This window comes from Mus caroli, chromosome 2, assembly GCF_900094665.2.
Source record: "Mus caroli chromosome 2, CAROLI_EIJ_v1.1, whole genome shotgun sequence".
In the NCBI taxonomy this organism is placed as follows: Eukaryota; Metazoa; Chordata; class Mammalia; order Rodentia; family Muridae; genus Mus; species Mus caroli.
In genome coordinates this window covers 101,758,817-101,773,046 of record NC_034571.1, presented here as the reverse complement: position 1 = coordinate 101,773,046, position 14,230 = coordinate 101,758,817, and the positions used below count along the sequence as shown (strand labels likewise).

At 39.7% G+C, this 14,230-nt stretch overlaps 1 pseudogene across 1 annotated transcript in view; it reads left to right on the top strand.

Annotated features, from left to right (window-relative positions):
• Positions 1 to 440: 440 nt before the first annotated feature.
• LOC110306780 overlaps positions 441 to 14,230 on the top strand; it is a 31,194-nt pseudogene continuing 17,404 nt past the window's right edge. The window contains exon 1 of the transcript XR_002379313.1: positions 441 to 548. The product of XR_002379313.1 is annotated as a probable 28S rRNA (cytosine-C(5))-methyltransferase pseudogene (transcript). The remainder of the gene's footprint in view (positions 549 to 14,230) is intronic.

Here is a 14,230-nt window from a genome sequence, read left to right as displayed (position 1 = left end):
TTTTCTACCCCAGAACTAATGGTAATTGTTGTGAAAAAAGTTGAGTTGATACTTTAGCATGTATTTATTGAAGGGTGGTTTTGCTGAGCAACCCAAATGAAACACCATGGGCCACCAAACAAAGAAACAAATAAACAAACAAACAAACACAAGAGAGTAGAAAAAGGACTGGGGACTGGTTTGGAAACGCATGAGGATCAGCTGGTCAGGTTGTCAGCTAGAGCAGGACATGGACAAGAGTACAATGTGGAGTGAATACCATCAGAATACATATAGACATGCATTAAAAAGTCAGTATAAAACCAACTATTAGGCATAATAAATGCATGCTATTAATAATTAAAAACTTAAAGAAAACCTTTTGCTGAAAACACTCAATTTGGGTACTGACTCCACGCCACTTTCTTTGTGAAGTTCTCTTTCTTTTCTCTTGGTTTGTTATGACGTACCCCTTTGTAGCTAAGGCTGGCTGTGGACTCATTATGTCACCTATGCTGGCCTTGGTTGAGTTGATGGTTATCAATCTGACTCAGATTTTCCAAGTGCTGGTATGTGCATGTACCCTGAAGTCTGGTTTCATTGTGTAATGCTTTGTTATAAGAAATGCTGAATGTTTTCCTAACACAAACTCTTCTTGAAGAAGTTTGCCTCTATCTCCCTGAAGAAAAAACACCCAAATGCTAAGCTATGAAGGATTTGGATAGAGAGAAATTAAATTAGATAACAAGTTGGTTGTCTGCTTATAGAAAACAAGATTTCTCAAGACAGCCATTGAGCTTTGAAGGAGACAAACAGCAAAAAATAAAATAGAAGACTATTTTGAAAAAGGAAAATGAATGTATTTTTGCTGTTGGATTTCCAGGTTCTTGGCCCAGTTTATGCTATCTAGCTTCTTTACTTTCTTAATCATGAATTAACATGAGTGACTATTATATAGCTAGAAAACACATTTTTCACTAGAACTTATTTTGTGTTTGTTTATTTTTGTAATCCAACATGTCTATGAAAGCTGTATCATTTGCTTTCCTTTTAGAGTTCATTTCTTTCTCCCACAGAGTACAGTTTGTTTGTAGTTTGGAACTAAAGTGAATGGAAAAGATTATACATGTCTTCTGTCATTGTATCTTTGTTCATAGGAGGGCTTCTTCTACTCTTGATCTTGGCATTAAGGATCCTGGTTAGGGGACCTGGAGAAGCCAAAGTAGAGCAGCAAGGCCCACTTCAGAATTTTAGCATTGGTGGCCAACTTCCATTTTGATCCCGGGAGTTGTTTTCTAAAGTCTAAGGAGCACTAAAACAAGAAGAAGCAGAACTTCATAAGTAAGCTTGAAGCTGTTTTACTTCACTTCTGGAATTCTCTATTAACAGATGTGATTCATGCCAGAAATATACTATTGAGAACTTTATCATAATTATAATCATAATATATATTAAGAATACATTGACCCATCCAGCAGGTCCAGTTATTTGAGGGTCTCGAGGGGACCTTCTCCTAAGAACCAAAAGGGGGTTAGAGATAGAGGAGAACCTTGTGCAATGAACGACACAAGGAAGCAGTCTGAGTAGCATCAAGGTTTCACTGTATTAGCAAGGCTCAAGGTTTAAATGCACAAGCAAAAGGGGAAGTACTTCTCAGCAGGAGGAATGGGGCAGCGGAAATTTTTCTTTTGGTGACTACACGGGGAAGCAGGAACTTGGCAGTATCAGGGTACATCTTGAGGTCAGGACATCCAGCACTGACTTAGGGCTGGAACAATCTGTGGTTGTTCTCAGAGCAGTACTTCGGTGGCCCGCGGCCCAATTCAGAGATCAGGACAATAGTGTTGTCTTAATAGCTCCCAACAATATATGATATATATAAATATAAATATATATATATATATATATATTCATTAGTAAAAGTTTTTAACATGGGTTTAAAAATGGTCATTAAGAGAGAGAAAAGGAAAGAAACAGAAGACAGAGAAACAAACAAACTTATGGAAGAGACAATACACCTCCAAGATATATATATATATCTTTCACAATAGAAAGATATACTTACTGATTTATTAACAATAGCCATGGTTATAGTTAGTGTCTGTGATATATATTGGTATTAGGAGACAACATGACCAAGGCAATTCTTATAAAATAAAGCATTTAATTGAGGGTTTTGCTTACAGTTTCAGTGGTTAGTTCATTATCATTATGTCAGGAAGGGTGGTGGCAAGCAAGCAGGCACGATGCTACATAAATAACTGAGAACTTACATCTGATCTACAGATAGCAAGCAAAAAGAGACACCGGGCCTGTCATGAGGTTTTGAAACCCTAAGTCCTAGCCGGGCGTGGTGGCGCACGCCTTTAATCCCAGCACTCGGGAGGCAGAGGCAGGTGGATTTCTGAGTTCGAGGCCAGCCTGGTCTACAAAGTGAGTTCCAGGACAGCCAGAGCTATACAGAGAAACCCTGTCTCGAAAAAAAAAAAACAAAAAAAAAAACGAAACCCTAAGTCCTACTCTTAATACACAAAGCCTCTATGAAGACTCCATCCTCATCCTTCATAAACTGTTTATCTGCTAGGAAATAAGCATTCACATATATCTGTCTACGGGGCCATTTTCATTCAAACCACCTCAAGTTTGCATATACAAATTTGGTCAATTTAAATTATTTCTGAGAAGTAGACATTTCTTTGTTGTTTGCATGCTTTGACTATGAACACAACAATATTCTTAAAAGATTTTTCAATGGCAAAGCACAGGTTTGTCAGCAGTGGAGGCATAGGTCAAACTCAGATATTATGCAACAAAGATAAAAGGGATCTATGTGTGTATGTGTTGTGTGTATGTGTGTGTGTGTATGTATGTATGAATTTTGAAAACCATGCTCTTACTTATCACAAAAGGATTTAAGCAGACTATGACACAGATTTAATTTGGGTATGCAGATTTCGAGAATGGAAGACGAATCATCCCAGTTGTCATGTATAACACAGCACTCTAATAATGGCACTGGTTCTCCTTTGTGTTCCTGTCATTATCTCAGGACCATTCAGTTTTCTAAGATGGCTGTCCTCATTATTTTAACATTTAAGTTTAGAAATGAGACAGTGAAAAACACACATACCAATGGTTATATCCTGAGAATATGGCAAAGCATTGAAAGAATAATTCCAAGAAATTACCCATTGCTGGAGCAGATTAAATGGAAATCGTGTGCTATTGTCTTCATTGAATATATGTGACTATACTAACAGAATCAAAAAGAAAAAAAAAAGATGCCATTTAAAAGAACCATATACAGATACAATTTATGATAGACTTACAAATGGGACTTATCTTTGTACATAAACCAATGTCTTTTCTATTGTTTGAAGAGACTTTTTGAAATCTTTTTAACAGTTTACAGGTATAAACAGGCTTAACCTTTGGATATTCTTGAGGCAGTAGGTGTTAGCAATAAGGCGTCTTCACAGCCTGCCTCAGAGACCCAGGCAAGGCAGGATGCATCATTACTTGCTGTCAAGGTACAACACATTCCTACTGTTGAGACAAGTCACATATCCTCTCCCTGCACACGCCCTACATCCCCTTATAAAAGGCCAGTCCCTCCTCTCTCTGATCTCTTTTTCCATCTACCCTCACCCAGAGGCAGTCTCTGTATAACTCCTCTCCAAAAACCTCTCACGTGAGATCTGTTGTATAGTGTGACTTTATGGTGTCTGTAGCTTAAATAATAACATTGGTGCCCAGTGACTCAGTAGGCTTTCCTGATGCTTGTGGTCCTCTTAAATCCACACACCAGGACTCTATTTCCAGACTGCCTTCAACAGGCTCACTTTTCTATCTAACCTATCACTGGGTGCACATTCAACACTGATGATTGGTAAATCCCTGCTTCCTGGTCATCATAAAAGCTTCCTTGGATCCAAGGGAGTGACTGTTAAATGTCTGGCACCCTTCTGATATTCTTAGAAATCAAAGTACCTTCAGCCACAGTCTTTAAAGCAATGATTCATCTTCTTTGCTGACCCCCCACAGGTAACCTGTTCCCTTGGGTGAAGCTGTACTTTTCCAGCATAGTTCCTCTCATTCTCTGATAAATTCTAGTACTAGGTGGACTGTGTTTGTTTGGCCTTTTAGCTCAGCCCTTTGCCCAATGCTGTGATGACAGACTGGATAGCTTGTGCCTTCTCATGTCAACGTTCCCTAATGTCCTTTGCCTTGGGTTCAGGCCTGTGACTTCTCACTCATGGGAACAGTGTATTCCTCTGTATCTTCAAGCTCATCCATGGGAGGTCCTTTGGAGATCCTCAGACCTCTTCAACTAGCACTTAACCTAACCACTTCTAAACATATACACTTTTGCAGCCAAACTTGATCCTAATACCCCTTAGATAACCAATTCCAAAGTCTGCCTAATTGTACTTTGATCCGGATACTATATGGGACATTTATTACTACTCCCAGCGATCGGGAGTATGATAGGCAGCCCCCTATGTCCAAGTCTTTTTTTGTTTTGCTCCAATCCTTCCCTCTTTTCTTTCTGTTACCCAATTCAGCTCCCTCTAGCTATGACATCTCAACCAGAGGAAACCTATACTATCCTTGATCCTGCCAATGAACCCCCTCCTTACTAGTCCTATCACACAGCTCCATATCCCCCTCTGGCTTCTTCAGTCTCCTCTTCTCCATCTCCAGCAACAGGCCACTCTGTCCCACTCTGGCACCCACATTCACTCCACTGGCAACCTTCAGTCTCCCCCACTACTCACTTCCACTCTACTGTGGGACACCTCTGTCTCTCCCAATCTTACTAGCCTCAATTCTCCCTTTATGCAAGGTTGTTGGGGTGGATGGCCTGGCCAATGAACATCTCCCTTTTTATTAAGTGATCTCTCTCAAATAGAAAAACAAAAACAAACAAAAAAACCAGGATCCCCTATCTCTAACTTCTCTACTTTCATTAAATAATTCCAATAGGTTACCCATTCCTATAGTCTCGCCTTCTATGACATATGTATGATTCTAACTAATAATCTATGCCCTGAAGAGCAAAGGTGAGTATGGAAACAGGATACAGCATATACAAATGAAGTCCACCAAACTAATGTAGCAAACTGGGCAGGGGCTGGACAATCCTCTACCAGAATTTTTAATGGAATTACAATATCCCAGAGGGGTATTCTAGCTAGAAGTCAGTTTATAATTTACCTCCTGGCTGGTCTCTATAAGGCTGTCCTTAAATCAGTAAACTATGAGAAACTCCAAGATGTCTTCAAGGACAAACTTAAAAATTGTCCCAATTCCTAGAAGACCTCACAATGGCCCTCTTATAGTACATCAATTTAGACCCTGAAAACCAGGAGGGTAAACACTTCCTTGTGATGTATTTCTTTTCCCAGAGTTTTCCAAATGTTAAGGCCAAAATTAAGCACTTGGAGAGAGAACCCCTAACTACAGGCAGAATTGCTAGTGTTGGCTTTTAAGTTGAACCATGAGAGAAATGAACAAAGCTTGCAAGCAAAAATACCAAATACTGTTCAAGGCCATTCAACAACCTTTGGCAATTGCTCCCTTGCCTCCTAAGACTGGAGGACCACCAAGTCCCTGCTTCAAATGTGGTCAAGAATGTCACTGAGCCTGAACCTACCCTAACTCCTACAAACTATCCCAGCCATGCCCAAAGTGCCATCAAGAGGGACATTGGGCTCTTGACTGTCCCTGTGTCCTTTGTGGTACAGGGAAATCACCCCAAGATTACCGTCTAGTCAACCTTCTAGGTCTGGATATAGGCAACTGAAAGGATCTGGGCTCCCTTAGCCTGACCACTGTCATCTCTCACAGGGAGTCCCACATTGTCATTGTGATATCAGGACAAACCATCTCCTTCCTCCTGGACACTGGGGCCACTTAATCCTGATGTGATTTTGGGGACCCACCTCTATTGGTTTCCCTATTGGTGGAGTAGGGGTACAGCCTCACCATACCTTGCCATACCTCACAACTCATTTGCATATTCTAGGATATTAGTCTCAGTCATTCTTTTCTAGTAGTGCTAACCTGTCCTGCCTTCTTATTGGGAGGGATCTTCAAGGCAAAGTGGGAGCCTCTGTTTTCATTGCTCCCACCTGGGCCTTATCCCACACTTACCAGCATCCCCTCTCTTTCTTCCCCTTACCACTCATTCTACTGGTTCTAACACATCAGTCATTTCCTTTGACAGCCTCCCATGTGGAACCCAAAGTATGGCATGTCCAAAACTTCTCTCTTGTTAAATACCATTTCCAGTTGTCTTCCAATTACAGGACCCTACCAATTAAAATCACCCATGCTCAGTACCCACTTTCCCTGCAGAGCCTTAGAAGACTTATGCATATTATCTATGGCCTCTTAAGAAAACATTGCTTCATCCAGTATCTTCCTCCCATTAACATCCCTATACTTGAAGTTAGAAGCCTGCTTGTGAGCAGTTGGAACATACCACCTGTCTTAGTCAGGGGTTCTATTTCTGGACAGAACATCATGACCAAGAAGCAAGTTGGGGAGGAAAGGATTTATTCAGCTTACACTTCTATATTGCTGTTCATCACCAAGGAAGTCAGGACTGGAACTCAAGCAGGGCAGGGAGCTGATGCAGAGACCATGGAAGGATGTTCCTTACTGGCTGCTTCCCCTGGCTTGCTCAACCTGCTCTCTTATAGAACCCAAGACTGCCAGCCCAGAGATGGTCCCACACACAAGGGGCCTTTCCCCTTGATCACTAATTAAGAAAATACCCCACAGCTGGATCTCGTGGAGGCAATTCCCCAACTGAAGCTCCTTTGCTCCTTTCTCTGTGATAACCCCAGCCTGTGTCAAGGTGACAAATAAAACCAGCCAGTACACCACCTGTTTCAAGAACTTGGGCTAGTCAATTCTGCAGTGGTCCCCATCTATGCTGTCATACCTAACCCTTATATACTACTTTCCAATATCTCTCCCTCCCCCCCCCCCCCAGGGATCTCCCATTTCTCAGTCCTGGGCCTGAAGGACAATTTTTTCTTTTTCCTTGATACTGAGAAAAAACAAAAACAAAACAAAAAACAAAACAACAACAACAACAACAAAAAAAACATTTTGCTTACACCTGAACTGATCCTAACACCCAACTCTCTATCCAACTCACATCCTACCCCAGGGGTTCCAGGATTTGTGAAAGAAGAACTCATCACCTGATAAAGCACAAATCCAAAAAAATCTAACTTTTGGGCTTTCTGTTTCTATATTCTCTTCCTTCAACTTGCCCCAACTCTTAACATATAAAAATTGACAGACTACTTCCCTCCAGAAGTCTTTCTCTCCAATAAACTTCTCAAGTGAGATCTGACACACAGTGTAACTTTATGAATGTCATTGTTTAGATGATAATAGGTAGAACTCATATTTTATAATAGAAACACTTTATAGACTTTTCTAGTCACAATAGGCCAGCCCTCTATCCACTCTGAGATGGTGGCAGGGAACATGGAGGTTATTTATATCCCTGAGAGCTAGGCATATGTGTAGACTTTCATCTTCATCTATCCTGAAGAATGCTTCTCCTTTCTATTAGATTCCATGAAAGCAGTGGCTTGGTTCTCCTTTCTCAGTTAAGGAAAGAAGAGATAGGTATTACTACCAGTGGAACTGTCTACTTTAGTTCTTTCTCCAAAAGCATGGGTGTCCAGAATAGTTAAAGTCCCACATGACATGAGTCACAAAGTCTTTTAATAATTTTGTATTGATCTGCTTGGGGCAACAGACTCATATTTCCTTGGAGTCTCTCAGAAAATTTAAGATTCCATACTCCAGTTGTATGTAAAAAGGAAATCATGTCTTGCTTCTGTATAAGATGAAACTTGCATTTATTTCTGTAACAGAGTTATCAGAGACTGTCTGTGGTCCAATCACCTGTCATTGCTTTTGCTACTAAAACTTGTACCCTTCTTGGCCATCTATATGCTACAGAGCTTAGCCAGGGAAGCATGCTAGGTTCTCAGAATATCCCTCAACATTTAAGGAGGACTTTCTATGTAATACCTTATCATTTGTCTTTAAAAGTTTTTCTAGCTGGGCGGTGGTGGCACACGCCTTTGATCCCCACACTCGGGAGGCAGAGTCCGAGGCCAGTCTGGTCTACAAAGGGAGTTCCAGGACAGCCAGGACTATATAGAGAAGCCCTGTCTAGAAAAAACAAAAACAAAAACAAAACAATTTTTTTTTTCTAATCAGGAATTTTAAAGATCTAGAATTTCCCAGGAAAGAAGTCTCCAAACATACTTATGAGAGATAATTATGCAGGTTATATTAGCCTCTAGGAACACCTGTGGAGGATTGTCTAGATTAGCTTAATTGAGTTAAGAATATACCCCACTTACCCCACTCTGGGTGGTACCATTCCCTAGGATGTGATGTTGGACTGTCTCAGGAGGAAAACATTGCCTGTGCATAGCATTTATTGCTCTCTTCTTCCTGACTATGGCCCTAATGTAACCAGTTATTTCAAGGTCCTGCTGGCTCAACTTCATGCCAGGAAGGATGTCACCTTTCACCTTGAACTATGAGCCCAAATAAATGTTTCCTTCAAGTTGTTTTTGCCAAGGTATTTTTTCATAACAACAGGGAAGTAAGAATGTTATTACACAAAAACACTTAGGTGGGAGCCCTGGTTTAAACATAGAACAAAGTCCTAGTGCAAAAATTAAATTAATATTTTGCCTTCTACTTCAAGCTACCTGAAACTCCTGTATGCTTCTTTTCTTGAGAGAAAGCTTCACTAGGAAATCCCAAGCAGATTGACACTTTAGGGGCAGCAAACACTGCGATTAATGTCCTTTCCTCCCACGAAGGATGGGATACTGTCTCTTACAATGGTTTCTCCCTTTGCACAGGGAACAAGGGCTCAGCTTTTTAGAGTCTTGCTGAAGGCACTTTCTCAGTTTCCAGAATTTGTACAGTCACAACAAGACTTGCCTCTCAGAATCTCTATTCTTCTGGCAGAGGTTGTGGTGGTGTCTTTGCTTGCCTAGGGATCTATGCAATTCTCCACTGCTTGGCTCTCAGGCTCATTCTTGTGCCTTTGTCAGTCTGTAGCATTTGTGAACAGCCACTATTTCATTCCCATTGTTAATACTCCAAAAGCAGAATTTTAATTTAAATTTAGGGATGTTTGGGCTTCCATCATCTGTTTTAATAGCTTTCTCCTAAAGATGGAGAGTAGATTAACAGGCGACCTAACCTAGAAATTATTCATACCATTTTCAATCTTTATGTTTCTTTGCTATTTATTTATTTACATCTTCTTTTTATAATTCTTAAAATATATTTTGGTCATTTTCTCCATTTCAACCTCTGATGACCACTTTCTCTATTCAACCTTCTCCATATTCTTTCTTAAAAATCAAAACAAAACAATATAGAAGAAAAAAACCAAACAAAACAAACAAAAGCCAAACTAGAGAAATGTGGAGTGTCATTTGTGTTAGCCAGAAATTCCTGAGCTATCTGCTTTCCCTGGGGTGTATTTGGCATGCTGCAGTGTCTTTCCTTTGAAGAAAACTAATTTTCCATCTCCCAGCAGCTATTAATTACAAACAGTCTCTTGGTTGGTGATGGGATTTTCTGCCAACCCCCTCATCCTTCTTCATTGCCAGATTTTGTCAGGTTTGAACTTGTATAGTTCTTATCCATGCTGTCATAGGCTGTGGGTTCATTTGTGCCTCAGTCCTATTATGTATGAAAAAATGCCACATCCTTGAGTTCTTTACCACCTCTGATCCTGGCAACCTGGTCTTTTGGATAAATCCCTGAACCTTGAGTGGAGAGGGGTGATTCAGATATCCCCTTTAGGGCTTAGTGCTCCAAAGACTCTAAATCTCTGCATGTTATACAGTTGTGGTCTCTGTGTTAATTAGCATCTACTGAAAGAAGCACCTTCTCCATTTGCTACATCCACTCCAATAGTGACTCGAATTACAGGTTTGGAAACCTGGAAGCAGTCCTGAGGCAAAGAGTTTCAAGGAAACTCAGCCTTCTGGAACCTTGGCATCCCCATAGCCAAAATGCGCCAGATTGGTCCCTGCAATATGGTGGAGGGTCTTGCATGCTTTCTTACAGTATTTTACTGGATAAGAGTTAATAATCTCAGGGCAATCTTAGCAAAGCATACTTAGAATCTTCAGTACAGCCAGGTATAGCAGGCTACATTGCATATTAGAAGTAAGTTGGTGAATTCTTCTGACAAATGAAGTTTCCCTACAAATACTTAAAAGTACAGCCAAGTTACCTTCATATGCAAGAATTTACCAAGGCCTAGAAAATAGGGGGGGTTGTGATATTACATTATTCATGAGAAGGTCTGTTAGAGCAGAATCCCCTGGTGCTAGTTTTCACAAGGCTCAAAGGAGTAGCACAAATTATGACTAGGGTGTGAAATTCTTACCAGTCATTAGCTGACCCTAGGCAGGGCTGTTCTATCTTTACTGTAAATATTACCTGGTTCCTGTAAGTTCCTTTGAAGTCATTCCTTTGTTTTGTGTCAGGTAACTTCAATGTACTTTGCCTGCTGTGACATCCTACCCCTTTGTTTTCTGTATTATATAAGACTGGTGTTCACTTTGTGATATTACACTCAGATCCAACACACTCTCTTGTGTCTGAGTCTGTCTGTCAATTCTCACCAACTCTATGCCTATCTGTCCAAGACTCTGATTAGCACAGATTGAGGAAGGCCCATTGAGCCCTCATCAGTGGCATCCATTGGGTATTCAGCAAAGCACTGATCAATAAGAGCTGTACATTTTGTCTTCATGGATTTCTTTTTTAAAAGATTTATTTTTATTTATATGCGTACACTGAAGCTGACTTCAAACACACACCAGAAGAGTGCATCAGATCCTGCTGCAGATGGTTGTGTGGTTGCTGGGAATTGAACTTAGGACCTCTGGAAGAGCAGTCAGTGCTCTTAACTGCTGAGCCATCTCTCTATTCCTGCTTCATGGATTGAAGCTTTCTGGTTTTGCACTGATTTCTCTATTATCATTTTAAACAACTTTTTTTTTCTTAGACAGTACTGTCTAATGGTACAAAATATCTTAACATCCTTTTTTAGAGGGTGGTAACCAGACTCAACAATAAGAAGGTGTACTACTATTAAAGAAGATCTGAGTACCTAAGTTTAGCAACTCTTAATAACCTATAATTCTAGATCCAGGGTATCAATAGACATCTTGTTGTCTCCATGGGTAGCTGAACACATACACAACACATGTGCACACACACATATAGATGCACATGCACCCAGACACACACACACACACACACACACACACACACACACACACACACATGCACCCCCACACAAACACAAAATGAAAATAAATCATTAAAAGTACCATATATGTTAAAAACATATTTCCATACCTAAAGTGTTATATCAATTTTTCTCCACTTGATGATGATTCTTTTCTTATATATTATTATAATAGTTCCTGTATAATTTTTACATTTTCCAAAAAAACCAGAATTTTTCTTTATATTTCACTACAGACATAGGAGGTTTTCTTTGAGACCCAGGAAACACACCTTATCTTAGAAACCTAAGTTATAAACACAGGCAACATCTGCTAATAGTCCTAAAGACTCTGTTCTTTTTTTTTTTTTCCAACAAATTTAAACTAACTAGCTTTAGGTTTAAGATACATTTGCCAGAAGCAAATACATGAAAAAAAATCATCAGAAAGCTAATTAAGCAATGCTGCACAATGAAAACACAGGATAACTCAAAAACACAACAGACCAACACACAGGTGCTGTGTGACTGAGAACATCAGCCTCTTTAAGAGAGAAAAGCCAAGTACCTGGGAGCCAAAATCATAACTTCTTCCAGGCCCCTCAGACCAGATTTTGCCAAGTCTACTTCTGGGCAAGGACACAGAACTAGGTTCCCTTTGTTCTATCATCAGGACTTCTGAGAAAACACTGGGTTGCTCTGACTCTCCACAAAAACCTACTTTTGTTAAGAGGAACTGACTCACATGGGTTCATAAGGTTAAAGCCAGGCTAGAGGTCTGGCATATTAGCCATCCTTTCATGTCTGTCTCCTTTACTTTAGATATAATCCTGTCTGCCTCTCCACAGGCATGTTATTACTTAGAGAATGTGTCTTTGATTTATCTTTCTCCAAGGCTGAAGGCAGAATGAAAAGTCATTATCCTAAACTTGTAGTCACCTTGAATTCCAGTACAGCAGAGTCTCTCTGAGAAGCAACCTCTATATAGATGCAGATATCCACAAAGGCAAAGCTTCCCTCGGACGTATGAGTAATTACGCAGTGAAAGAGCTCATTCTCTCATGTTATGTTGCAGTACTGAGAAAGCAAGGCCATGCCATGACCAAGACTTCTGGAATTTGTGTAGCTGTTAACCCACTTCTCTTTCTATTTAAATCAAAGCTCATGGTACATCACAATGATATGTAAACAAGTAGGGTACATATATAACTATATAGCCATACATAAATAGAGACCAAAAGACCCAATGATTTTGTAGCTTTCATTCACATTTATTCTTAGTTTAAAATTAGTATAATATATATTTTTGAGGCAATTTTATGTAATCTAGATTGACTCCCAAATTGCTGTGTAGATTCAGAGTTGGCTATTAACTCATAATCTTTGTGCATCCAACTTCAAAAAGCATTGCTTATTGGAATGTACTGTTATGTTCACATTAAGTTCGAGTATTATCTGATAGTATTCATTATATCATGAAGACACTAAGTGGTCCTTAATCTAATGTCTGCACTTCCAAATGTAAATATCTCTAAGTAGAAATAAGGTAGAACATTTACTTCTTTAAGACAAAAGCAGAAAATTCAACAGGTGAAGGTGGAGATGTCTTAGTATACATATCATTGTATTTACTTATAATTGTTTTAAAAGATGAATACCACTTAATGAGACTTTATAAATGAAAATAAGAATCAATCTCAGCAGGTATAAGTTGAAGCCTGTGGGAAAAAAAATGTGACAAAACAGTGACAGAGTGCCCCAAGCTTCACCTACCATGAAGTAGAAAGTTTCACAAAGCCAACATGTACATCTAGGAACAAGAGAGCTGAGAATAAAATTATTACTGATGTTCTTCAAAGTCAGAGTGCATTGGTTAAGAACATTCACATCAGCCGGGCATGGTGGCCCACGCCTTTAATCCCAGCACTCAGGAGACAGAGGCAGGTGGATTTCTGAGTTTGAGGCCAGCCTGGTCTACAGAGTGAGTTCCAGAACAGCCAGGGCTACACAGAGAAACCCTGTCTCAAAAAAACAAAAAATGAAAAAACAAAAAAACCAACCAACCAAAAAAAAAAAAACCAACAACAACAAAAGAACATTCACATCATTGATTATCACCTCAAAGCTGATTCAACTCAAGGTCTTGAGGAACTTTCCTTCAGGCAAAAGAGTGGCTTAGGACATGAACAGATCAGTCCTTATGTTGATGTCCTCCAACTCAACCATGAACACTTGACACAGGAAAGGGGCATCTAAAGAGACTAATCTTTGGACAAGTGATATTCCTATAAACACTAAGTGGGTGTCTGACCATAAATCAAAGGTAAAACAAAACAGAAAATGAGATAGGAAGAGGAAGAGAAATCAGAAACAATCAAGTTAAACTGTAAAACCAAAAGAGTAGAGTTGCTAAGCCACAGGGAAGGCAATGCACAAAGAGTGCTTCTATCATTGTATAGACCACTAATCAAGATGGCAGGGGCATCAGCAGCAGAAGGCAAAACCCAATTCTATTGTCTATAGTAGTCTGAGGAGGTCTTTCTGTTCAGATGGAGTCAACACACTTAGCTTCTACACTGAAAAGTATTGTAGCATGAAAACAAAAAGGTTTTAAGGCTCTAATATGACTGCCTAATTTAAGCACAAAGAGACATGTCAAAGTGGTTGTAGAAAAGCTCATGACGCCTCAACCATCACAGAGAAATATAGGCAACTGGAAGACTTGTGAGCAGGAGAGGTGGTCTTCTTCAAGCGAGCCAAACTAGTGCCATGTGGTCAGTACTGAAAATATACATACAAGTAGTATTATACTGACTGAGTAGGGCATCTTTAGGAATATGTGTTTAAGTAATATTTAAGTGTATGTGTATGTGTGGGTGTGTGTATTTGTATATGTATACTCACACATGCATGTACATGTATATGAGGATGTGTATC